At 42.5% G+C, this 12,547-nt stretch overlaps 1 protein-coding gene and 1 long non-coding RNA gene across 2 annotated transcripts in view; one reads left to right on the forward strand and one right to left on the reverse strand.

Annotated features, from left to right (window-relative positions):
- LOC101113346 (schlafen family member 11) overlaps positions 1-12,547 on the forward strand; it is a 73,555-nt gene that overhangs the window by 26,569 nt on the left and 34,439 nt on the right. The gene's annotated exons all lie outside the window — the stretch shown is intronic.
- Positions 10,097-12,368, reverse strand: LOC105606856 (uncharacterized). The gene is made up of 2 exons (XR_001043353.4): positions 12,100-12,368; positions 10,097-11,036 (listed from the first exon to the last, which is right to left on the reverse strand). It is a non-coding gene; the product is annotated as an uncharacterized LOC105606856 (long non-coding RNA).

Raw genomic sequence — 12,547 nt, forward strand, 5'->3', positions numbered from 1 at the left:
GTTTGTGCTCACACATGAAATTCCACCCTCTTGACTTGAGACTGTGGGCTCTTCTAACTTCAGCAAAATAAGGAAAAAATGTTCTTTCTTTCTGACTGCATCAAATCACCTACAACACTGCACCAAATAGTTATCCTTGTAAATGCTGTTTCTAATAAAATTGGTTTTGTAAGGTCCTTGGATTTGAGTTGCAATGTCTGAGAAAGTAACTCTTTAAAAATCTAATTCTGGAGCAAACCCTGCCACCATGTCCTGCCCACTGTCCACTGCACACAGTGGGGTATCTCTCCAGAAACTTGCTTCAGACCTGTAAACTCCCCCATCCATTAAACCATTGGTGTCTCTGTTGCTGACTTCAGGCTGTCTCTTCAGTCTTGAAGCTGGGCAAGCACAGGCATTGTAGGCCTGAGGGTGCAGTCCAGTAACTGGTGGAGCCAACCAAAGAACCGAAGAAACTCCCACTAGTGCCAAGGCGTTGGAAAAGACAGGATGGGGAATGGAAAGCTGCAGGGACTGTCCATGAGACTGTGGGGCCTGGAAGTTTTAGTGGTAATCCTGGGGTGTCTGTCCTTGCTGAAGGGGGGCCACCAAGCAATCTGGAGAGCAATGGCCTCTAATGGCTCTGCTATTGTATCAGAGTGAGCCTTTTGTAATTGGCAAAGCTATCTTTCAAGAAGGATTTGGTATTACTCTTGTGCCTCTGAGATGTAAATGATCTATCTGGGCTCTCTGGAACTTTAATCTTACATGACCTCTAATGGGAAATAGATGGGGAAACAGTGGAAACAGTGTCAGACTTTATTATTTTGGGCTCCAAAATCACTACAGATGGTGATTGCAGCCATGAAATTAAAAAGACACTTACTCCTTGGAAGGAAAGTTATGACCAACCTAGATAGCATATTCAAAAGCAGAGACATTACTTTGCCAACAAAGGTCTGTCTAGTCAAGGCTATGGTTTTTTCTGTGGTCATGTATGGATGTGAGAGCTGGACTGTGAAGAAACCTGAGTGCCGAAGAATTGATGCTTTTAAACTGTGGTGTTGGAGAAGACTCTTGAGAGTCCCTTGGACTGCAAGGAGATCCAACCAGTCCATTCTAAAGGAGATCAGTCCTGGGTGGTCATTGGAATGACTGATGCTGAAGCTGAAACTCCAATACTTTGGCCACCTCATGTGAAGAGCTGACTCATAGGAAAAGACTCTGATGCTGGGAGGGATTGGGGGCAGGAGGAGAAGGGGACGACAGAGGATGAGATGGCTGGATGGCATCACCGACTTGATGCACATGAGCTTGGGTAAACTCCGGGAGTTGGTGATGGACAGGGAGGCCTGGCGTGCTGCGATTCATGGGGTCGCAAAGAGTCGGACATGACTGACTGGACTGAACTGAACTGAACTGAGAGACCCACCAAGTATAGCCTGAGAGCACGCCTTTGGCATGGCTTTGCTGGCTTCCAGGGGGCTTTGGGGAATTCTGTCTGAGACTCCCAAGGAGTTCTCCCTCAGTCAGTTTGGAGGAGTCTCATTGCGTGGTGTTAGGAGAAGGCAATGGCAACCCACTCCAGTACTCTTGCCTAGAAAATCCCATGGATGGAGGAGCCTGGTAGGCTGCAGTCCATGGGGCTGCACAGAGTCAGACACGACTGAAGCAACTTAGCAGCAGCAGCAGCATTGCGTGGTGAGACTCTGAGTGTGGTCAATTTACCAGGCTTATTTTGCAAACAAATTACTTTTGATGGGCCGTGTTTGGTAGAATCAGGGTAATTTTAGAGAGAACAATATTTCAGTTCTGTTAACTGAGCTCTGTATTTATGAGAGTTATTGTGCTAGCCATACTTTTGCCCTGATGTTCTGGATGGAAAGAAAAAATTATCTAGTGAAATTGTCACAGAGTAAAACTACTCATGAAGTGTGACACTGTTTGCTTTAAATCTACGACTAAAAGCACATGTAGGGGGACTTCCCTGGGGGTCCAGTGGCTAAGAATCTGTAGGGGGCACAGGTTCAATTCCTGGTTTGGACGATCCCACATGGTGTGCGGAAAACTAAGCTCAAGTGCCACAGCCACTGAGCCCCACGTGCCCTAGAGCCCATGCTCTGCAAGAGAAGCCACCGCAATGAGAAGCCCATGCTCCGCAACAGAGAGTAGCCCCTGCTCGCCACAACCAGAGAAAGCTGCACACAGCAACCAAGACCCAGTGCAATCAAAAAAAATTTTTTTCTTTTTTAAAAAGCTATAAAGAAGCACACACATAAATAAATTTTAAAAAGAAAAAAGTGCACATAGGGGCTTCCTTGATGGTGTGTGTGTGTCAGTTGCTCAGTCGTGTCCAGTTCTTTGCGACCCTATGGACTGTAGCCCACGAAACTCCTCTATCCATTGGGATTCTCCAGGCCAGAATACCTGAGTGGATTGCCATGCTGTCCTCCAGGGGATCTTCCTGACCCAGGGATTGAACCTGTATCTCTTACATCTCCTGCATTGGCAGGTGGGTTCTTAACCCGCTAAACCACCTGGGAAGCCCCTGATGGTCTAGCGGTTAAAACTCTGTGCTTCTATTACCAGGGGCTTGAGTCTGATTCCTGATCAGGAAGTTCCACATACTGCATGCTGCTACTGCTGCTGCTAAGTCGCTTCAGTCGTGTCCGACTCTGTGCGACCCCATAGACGGCAGCCCACCAGGCTCCCCCGTCCCTGGGATTCTCCAGGCAAGAACACTGGAGTGGGTTGCCATTTCCTTCTCCAATGCATGAAAGTGAAAAGTGAAAGTGAAGTCGCGAAGTCGTCTCCGACTTCACGACCCCAAGGACTGCAGCCTACCATGGATAAAATATATGGCCTATAAAGTGTTTCCTCATTAACATAACCTCTGAGCCTGTTCATGAGATCTGATTAGTTTTCCCTCAGCATGAATGATTAGGTGAATATCAAGGAGGCCTAGGGACACAATCTGAATCTAGACTAGGAGCCAACACCCCATCGAGGGTTGGATATTTTAATCATCAGTGCTTTCTATTGAAAGATTTGCAATTAAAAAGAGAAATGATGGAAGAATCTGCACATATTGAGGAAGTCAGAAGGTGAATTTAAATTTTACTGACCAGAGCAGCCCGACTTATGGCCCTTCAGACATGCACTGTACATCACTTTGGCCACTGAGGAAGAGAATGAACTCAAAAATCAGGTGGGAGTAGCTGTGGTTCAGAGAACCAAATTAAAACTATTTGGCCTCTGTATATGTAATTTTTGGACATACTCTTGTATTACTGAAAAGAATTTTTTAAAAATTTATTTATTTTAATTGGAGTCTAATTACTTTATAATATTGTAGTGGTTTTTGCCATACATTGACATGAATCAGCCGCAGGTGTACATGTGTTCCCCATCCTGAACCCTCCTCCCACCTCCCTCCCCATCCCATCCCTCAGGGTCATCCCAGTGCACTGGCCCTGAGCACCCTGTCTCATGCATCGAACCTGGACTGGCAATCTGTTTCACATATGATAATATACATGATTCAATGCTATTCTCTCAAATCATCCCACCCTCACCTTCTCCCACAGAGTGCAAAAGTCTGTTCTTTATATCTGTGTCTCTTTTGCTGTCTCGCATATAGGGTGATTGTTACCATCTTTCTAAATTCCATATATATGTGTTAATATACTGTATTGGTGTTTTTCTTTCTGGCTTACTTCACTCTGTATGATAGGCTCCAGTTTCATCCACCTCATTGGAACTGTTTCAAATGCATTCTTTTAACGGCTGAGTAATACTCCATTGTGTATATGTACCGCAGCTTTCTTATCCATTCATCTGCTGATGGACCTCTAGGTTGCTTCCATGTCCTGGCTATTATAAACAGTGCTGCGATGAACATTGGGGTACATGTGTCTCTTTCCATTCTGGTTTCCTTGGTGTGTATGCCCAGCAGGGGGATTGCTGGGTCTTATGGCAGTTCTATTTCCAGTTTTTTAAGGAATCTCCACACTATTCTCTATAGTTGCTGTACTGTTTGCATTCCCACCAACAGTGTAAGAGGGTTCCCTTTTCTCTGCACCCTCTCCAGCATTTATTGTTTGTAGACTTTTGATAGCAGCCATTCTGACCGGCATGAGATGATATCTTATTGTGGTTTTGATTTGCATTTATCTGATAATGAGTGATGTTGAGCATCTTTTCATGTGTTTGTTAGCCATCTGTATGTCTTCCTGGAGAATTGTCTGTTTAGTTCTTTGGCCCATTTTGTGATTGGGTTGTTTATTTTTCTGGAATTGAGCTGCAGGAACTGCTCGTATATTTTTGAGATTAATTCTTTGTCAGTAGCTTCGTTTGCTATTACTTTCTCCCATTCTGAAGGCTGTCTTTTCACTTTGCTTATAGTTTCCTTCATTGTGCAAAATCTTTTAATTAGGTCCCATTTGTTTATTTTTGCTCTTATTTCCATTACTCTGGGAGGTGGGTCATAGAGGATCCTGCTGTGATTTATATCAGAGAGTGTTTTGCCTATGTTTTCCTCTAGGAGTTTTATAGTTTCTGGTCTTAGCTTTAGATCTTTAATCCATTTTGAGTTTATTTTTGTATATGGTGTTGGAAAGTGTTCTAGTTTCATTCTTTTACAAGTGGTTGACCAGTTTTCCCAGCACCACTTGTTAAAGAGATTGTCTTTTCTCCATTGTATATTCTTGCCTCCTTTGTCAAAGATAAGGTGTCCATAGGTATGTGGGTTTATCTATGGGCTTTCTATTTTGTTCCATTGATCTATTTTTCTGTCTCTGTGCCAGTACCATACTGTCCTGATGACTGTAGCTTTGCAGTATAGTTTGAAGTCAGGCAAGTTGATTCCTCCAGTTCCATTCTTCTTTCTCAAATTGCTTTGTCTATTTGAGGCTTTTTTTAAAATTTCCATACAGATTGTGAAGTTATTTGTTCTAGTTCTCTGAAAAATGCTATTGGTCGCTTGATAGGGATTGCATTGAATCTGTAGATTGCTTTGGGTAGTATACTCATTTTCACTGTATTGATTCTTCCAATCCATGAACATGGTATATTTCTCCATCTATTTGTGTCACTTTGAGAATCTTTCATCAGTGTTTTATAGTTTTCTATAAATGGGTCTTTTGTTTCTTTAGGTAGATTTATTCCTAAGTATTTTATTCTTTTCGTTGCAATGGTCAGTGGAGTTGTTTCCTTAATTTCTCTTTCTGTTCTCTCATTGTTAGTGTATAGGAATGCAAGGGATTTCTGTGTGTTAATTTTATATCCTGCAACTTTACTATATTCACTGATTAGCTCTAAAACTTGAATTTTCTGAACTGTATTTCAGACTGGGACAAAAACCACAGACAGGTGTGGTATTATCTCTGAAGACAGTTATTGCTTGTGTTTTGCTTAATTGTCATGATCCCTTCTGTGTTGTGGTGATGTCTCAGATAGGGGGTTTTCTAGCAGTCTGAGCCCCATATGAGAATAATATGGAGCAGAGCCAAGGTGAATCCCCAACAGGCCTACAGTGTAAGTGAGAAAATGTTTGTTGTGAGCCACTGAGGTTTGGGAATGGGTTTTTTTCTACACCATGACCTGGCCTATATTGATGAGTATGTGAAGCATGTCAAGTGAGGCAGAGCAACAAAATGGAAGTCCAAGACCTTTGATGACATTCTCAGAGGAATAATGGGCTTCCCTGGTGGCTCAGTGTTAAAGAATCTGCCTGCCAATGCTGGAGACACAGGCTTGTTCCCTGGATTGGGAAGATCCCCTGAAGAAGGAAATGGCAGCCCATGCCAGTATTCTCACCTGGAGAATCCCATGGACAGAGGAACCTGGTGGGCTACAGTCCATGGAGTCGCGAAAGAGTCAGACACGACTTAGCAACTGAACAACAACAAACAACAGAGGAGTAACACATCATTTTTTACTTCTCTATGAGAAATAGGAGGCAGTATAGCAAAACTGGTAAGAGCGAGGCCTCAGGGGCCAGCTGCCTGGGTCCAAATCCCAGCTCTGCCTCCTTCTTGTTGGGCTTCCCTGGTGGCTCAAGTGGTAAAGAATCTGCCTGCAATGTGGGAGACCTGGGTTCAATCCCTGGGTTGGGAAGATCCCCTGAAGGAGGAAATGTCAACCCACTCCAGTATCCTTGCCTGGAGAATCTCATTCTCAGAAAAGCCTGGTGGGCTACAGCCTGTGAGGTCACAAAGAAGGTCTGACGTGACTGAGCAACTAACATTTTCACTTACATGAGAAATAAATTTCTAAATTATTTAAGCCATTGTTAATTTGAGGTTTCTGTAAAAGCATCAGTACCAACCTCAGAACCCAAACACATGCCAACCTCACTCTCATCTCCTTGTCCCTCCTACTCATCCTAGGTAGTGAAGTGTCTTTATTCATATATCAACTTACATCTGCTGCACCTTGTAGCAGACTCTGCTGTATCCTCTCACACTCTCTTGCAGGTTGAAGTTCTCTGGAAGCAGATGCTGAGCTGCTCTATCAGGTGCAAGATGTTTACAACAGAGCAAACCCCCTGAAAAGAACAGGAGGAAGTAGACTCGGGTAGAGAAGGACGCTGAATGAGATGTAGCCCTCCATGAACCTCAGCCATTCTGGCAGGATGCTGTGCAGTGAATTGTGCCCAGCGAAGTTGTCCTGCGTTGAGCTGAATGGCTGAGGTTTGATATTGTCTATAACATTTTTCCAGTTGTCAGTTGTGAGCTGTGGGTCTGGGAGTGGTCTGTGACTCCAAGCAAGGCAGCTCATTGCAGTTGAGGTGAGTCCTGAAGGAGCTGACATTTAGAGGCTGGTCTGCCATCTGCCTTCTTCCAAGTCTGGGCAGGAAGGGAATACGGGTGGTGCATCCCCACGTCCACAACACTCCACCTTCCTACAACTTCCTTTTATTCTCTTATGCACAAGACTGTAATGATTTCACTCCCTAAATATAGTTATTTTATTTTTATTTTCTTAACATCCAAAACATTTTGTGTTGGGCTATAGTTGATTGGCAATGTTGTGATAGTTTCGGGTGAACCGTGAAGGGACTCAGCCATACATATGCATGTATCCATTCTCCCCCAAACCCCACTCCCATTCAATTACATTGAGCAGAGTTCCATGTGTTATACAACAGGTCTTTGTTGGTTATCCATTTTAAATATAGCAGCGTGTACATGTCCTTCCCAAAGTCCTTAACTATCCCTTTCCCTCGGCAACCATGAGTTCCTTTTCTAAGTCTGTGAATCTCTGTTCTGTAAGTAAGTTCATTTGTATCATTTTTTTAAGGGTCCACATATAAGGGATGCCATATGATATTTCTCCTTCTCTGTCTGGTTTATTTCACTCACTATGACACTCTCTAGGTCCACCCATGTTGCTGCAAATGGCCTTACCCAAATATACTTCTGATCTATTCTGTGGTTCACGGCAGCAACCGCACTTACAGTGTATTTCACGTAGTTCTAAAGACCAGGATACAGTTGCCTTTCTGCACTGGAGAATCTATATAACCAAAAATTCTACAGCACCTGTTTTCACGCTTTTTCTTTCTTCTACCATCAACACAAGAGGAACGGAGGGAGGTTCAAAATGTTTTGTTCAATTTCTTTTCTTTTTAGCAGGAAAACCCCCACCCATTTGCAATCTGAATGAGCATAAGTTCTCTAGTTATCAGTGACATTGAGATTTTTAAGACCCATCTGATATTGTCTGAGCTCTCATTATGCGTAAATACAGAAAATGTTGTCTTTTCTCTAGTTTCCTTGCATTAAGTTTTCTGAGAGTGCCAGAAATGCTTCCATGCTCCGCAGATCTCTTCAAGTCCTCTCCTCTCACTTTTTACTCTGAACTGCTATGTCAAGACCTCTGCTGGTTACCTCCTTGATTGACCCAACAACTCTTGCAAGCTTTGCCCCTTCCATGCTGCTCTGTATCCCAAGAAGAAAAAGATCTCTTCCTCTGTTTCCCAAGTTACATGAAATATCAGACCCCGATTTTAGCAAAACATAGGAAAGACTCGCTTAGAGTTAGAGGGAAATATTTTAAATTACATATTAGATAACACTGTGCCCAGAATCCTTTGACCACGGGTTATCCTGACAGCTTTTTTCTCCTTATCTTCCTTCTACTGCCATTTTTTCCCCCCTGAAATATTTGAGAGTAAGTTGCAGACATCATACTTCTTCCCTCTTGGCTCAAACAGTAAAGAATCCACCTACAAAGCAGGAGACCTGAGTTTGATCACTGGGTCTGGAAGATCCCTTGGAGAAGGGAATGGCAACCCACTCCAGTATTCTTGCCTGGAGAATTCCATGGACAGAGGAGCCTGGCAGGCTACAGTCCATGGGGTCACAAAGTCAGACACTGAGCGACTAACACTTTCATTTTCACTAGTACTTTGGTGGGTATTTCTTAAGAATAAGGACATTCAAAGTAAAATAATCAAAACCAGTAAATTAAAACTGATACACTACTATGACCTAATCTATAGACCTTATTTGAATTTTATGGCAAAAGAAAAAAATCTGGTCTGGGATACAATCTAGGAACACACATTATATTTATGTTTCTTAATCTCCTTTAATCTGGAATGGTTTTCTAGTTCCCCAGTTCATAGATTCACAAAGAGTTAGACACAACTGAAGCAACTTAGCACACACACATGCATATATTGGAAAAATCCAGAAAAGCTTAGTAACTCCATCACAGCAAGTTCTAAAATACAAGTTTAAAGAAGAGGGAGTTTCAGTATTACACAAACTACTCACAAGAACAGAAGAGGAAACACTGCCTAAATAACTTTATGATGCTAGCATACTCTTGTTTTTAAATCCCTTTATTTTGCATATTTCTTCTAGCAGTTTCCTGGATTCACATTTTTCTTCTTTTAATTGAAGTACAGTTGGTTTACAGTGTTGTGCTAGTTTCTTCTGCTCAGCAAATTGATTCAGTTATATATGTACATGTATGCTGTGCTGTGCTTAGTCGCTTGGTCATGTTGTTTATCTATTTTATTATAGGAATGTGAAATTAATCCCCAACTCCTAATTTATTTGGACTCTTTGCGACCCCATGGACTGTAGCTCTCCAGGCTCCTCTGTCCATGGGGATATTCCAGGCAAGAATACTGAAGATGTATATTTATATATGTATATATATATATTATTTTCTATTATGTATGTTGAATATAGTTTCTTGTGCTTATACGGTGGTCCAGGTTGTTTATCTATTTTAGATATAGAAAGTGAAAGTCGCTCAGTCATGTCCCACTCTTTGCAACCCTATGGACTATACAGTCCATAGAATTCTCTAGGCCAGAATACTGGAGTGGGTAGCCTTTCCCTTCTCCAGGGGATCCTCCCAACCCAGGGATCGAACCCAGATCTCCCTCACTGTAGGTAGATTCTTTGCCAGCTGAGCCACAAGGGAAGCCCAAGAATACTAGAGTGGGTAGCCTATCCCTTCTCCAGCGGGTCTTCCCAACCCAGGAATCGAACTGGGGTCTCCTGCATTGCAGGCGGATTCTTTACCAACTGAGCTATCAGGGAAGCCGCTTTATATATAGAAGTGTGTAATTAATCTCCAACTCCTAATTTATCCCTCTCCTACCCATTTCCTCTTTGGAAACTGTAACATTGCTTTCTATGTCTATGAACCTGTTTCTGTTTTGTAGACAAGTTTACATGTGTTAACTTTTTAGATTTCACATATAAGTGATATCATATATTTGTCTTTCTCTGTCTGACTTACTTCACTTAACATGATAATCTCTAGGTCCATCCGTGTTGCTGTAAATGGCATTATTTCATCCTTTTTAAAAAATGAGTGAGTAGTATTCATATATATACATATATATGCCACATTTGCTTTATCCATCCATCTATCGATGGGATACTTGGGTTGCTTCTACCTCTTGGCTATTGTACATATTGCTGCTATGAACACTGGCTAGCATAATCTTGATAATCAATTGGACAAGTAAAACCTGAGAGGAAAATTGCAGATCATCATCACTCAATGTCTAGATGAAAAAAAATCTAAATAAAATTTTAGCAAACCAAATCCAACAATATCTAAAAATGATAAAACATCATGGCCAAGGTGATTTGAATCAGGAATTCATTTATTTTTTTCTTCTAGTTTTGCTGAGATATAATTGACACACAGCACTGTATCTAAATGAGGAATTTAATGTTCATTTTAGCACTAGAAAATCAATCAGTTTGTAACTTGACAGATTAGAAGATCAAATGAGAAAAATCACTTGATATATATATATATAATAAATATATAATACATTTATATATAATAAGTTTTGGATATTCATTCGTGATAAAACCTCTTAGCCAATTAGAACTATGACCAAACTTTTGGGAAGTGATAAAAGGAGTTTATGAGAAAACACACAGCAAATAGTTTTCATGCTGAGAAACTATTGAGATATCCCCTTAAGATAGTGAACACAGGAAGAGTGCCTACTATCAACACTTATTCATTGCTTCCCAAGAGGTTCTAGCTAGTCCAGTTGAGCAGGAAAAATAGAAAATAGGTACTGAAAAGAAGGTGATATGACTATTGTTTCCTGGGTTCTTTTGGTGTTTTAGCTGAGTTGCTTGGCTTACAGAGTCTTAGTTTCCCAACTAGGGATTGAATCTGGGCCTTAGCAATAAATGAAACCACTGAGTCCTAACCACTAGATTGCCAGGGAATTCCCTGATCGACTATGTTTTATTTATTTCTTTTTGGCTGTACTGGGTCTTTGTTGCTGCATGGACTTTCTCTAGTTGCAGTGAGCAGGGGTTACTCTTTCATTGCAGTGCCGAGGGCTTCTCGTTGTAGTGGCTTTTCTTGTTGTGGAACACAGGCTCCAGAATCCACGGGCTTCAGTAGTTGCGGCTCGTGGGCTCTGGAATACAGGCTGAGTAGTTGTGGCGTGTGGCCTTATTTGCTTTGAGGCATGTGGGATCTTCCCAGACCAGGGATTGAACCTGTGTCCATTGCATTGCAAGGTGGATTCTTTACCACTGAGCCATCAGGGAAGCCTATGTTTTTAAAAAGTGCAGAAAAATCATTAGAATAATAAGGAAGTGTGTCAATTTGCTGGTTGCAGAAATCTATGCATGCAAAGTACTTGTGCTTATATTATCAAACAGAAAAAAATTTTCAATTTAGTTTTAACTGAGCTGGGTCTTTGTTGTTGCACACAGGTTGTTCTCTAGTTGAGGCAAGTAGGGGGCTACTTTTCATTGCACTGGCAGGCGGATTCTTAGCCACTGTGCCACAAGGAATGTCCCCCAAAATTATTTTTTAAAGATACTATCTAAAACTGCCTCAAAAATTAGGGACATAGGACTATCTGACAAAAGGTGTGAAATCCTTCAGGAAAATTGTATATAACTTTATTGTGAGACATTAAAGAAAATGTAATTAAGTATGGGATATATCATATATCAGGTCAGGGCTGGACGTCTTCCCCTGCTTGGACTGGGAAGCTTCTTAAAGAGCGTAGGGAGAGGAAGTTGGGGATTATAGATTACAGATTACAGAAACTGTAATCTCATAGAGATGTCATTGTCTCCAAACTGATCTACAGATATTTGCAGCACAAATGAAAAAAGAAAAAAAAGTCTGAAAATAGCAAACGTTGGAAAGTCCTCAGAAAACTGGGAAAAGAAGCCTGAGAACACACATACTATTGTTCCTTACTAAGGTGCATAACAAATTATCCCCAAACTCAGTTGCATAAAATAACCATAGTCACAGATCCTGAGAGCCTGGAATCCGGACAGGGGATATGTTGTTCCCTTCATTTTCAACTGGCTTGAAGGTTGGGGTTGGAATCCTCCGAAGGTTCGGTCTGCGGCTGATGGTAGGAGACGCCACTAACTCGGGGGTTCCTTAGGCATTCCTACCTCCCTCCTTTCTTCCCTCCCTCTCCTTCATCTCTTTCTTTCTCTCTCCCGGTTTTAAAACGCGGCTTCCGAGAGTTTCAAGGTCTCCGGGTTCCGATCACAGGTCTTAGACGGGCTGAGCTGCAGAAACATCTATTACCATAATTACCATTAAAAAAGCGGGCCTAGGAAAAGTATCAAGAAAATCGTATACCTTTGAGAGAAGCCAATGGCGCTGGCTCCGGACCGATCATCCCAGATGATCGGGGAGTGTGTCCGAATCTGCCTCCGGATCTTCCGCGCCACGCTCATTTAGGTGCACAGATGGCTCTTACCCGGTCCCCAGCGGCGACTGGGCTTTAAGTCCAGGGGATAGCGGTGAGGTTGGAACAAGGCGAGTACAGCTGGAGAGAGTCCTGAGTAGAAAGCCCGATACCCCTTCGGTTGTGATGAGCCAAATAAAGGACAGTCGAGCAAAACGCTCAGGGTGGCTCCCAGCGCGTGGGGGACACTGCCTGACAAGCTGATTGGCTGCCGCGCTAACAGGCGGGAAGGGCCGCTGGCGGGTGGGGCGCCGAGCCCGGAAGAACCGCGACCGGGACCAGAAAGGGGACCTCGCCAGTTTCGTTTTCTTTGTTTTCTTTAAGTGAGCTTCCTTCTTT

Source organism: Ovis aries, chromosome 11, assembly GCF_016772045.2.
Source record: "Ovis aries strain OAR_USU_Benz2616 breed Rambouillet chromosome 11, ARS-UI_Ramb_v3.0, whole genome shotgun sequence".
Classification (NCBI taxonomy): domain Eukaryota; kingdom Metazoa; phylum Chordata; class Mammalia; order Artiodactyla; family Bovidae; genus Ovis; species Ovis aries.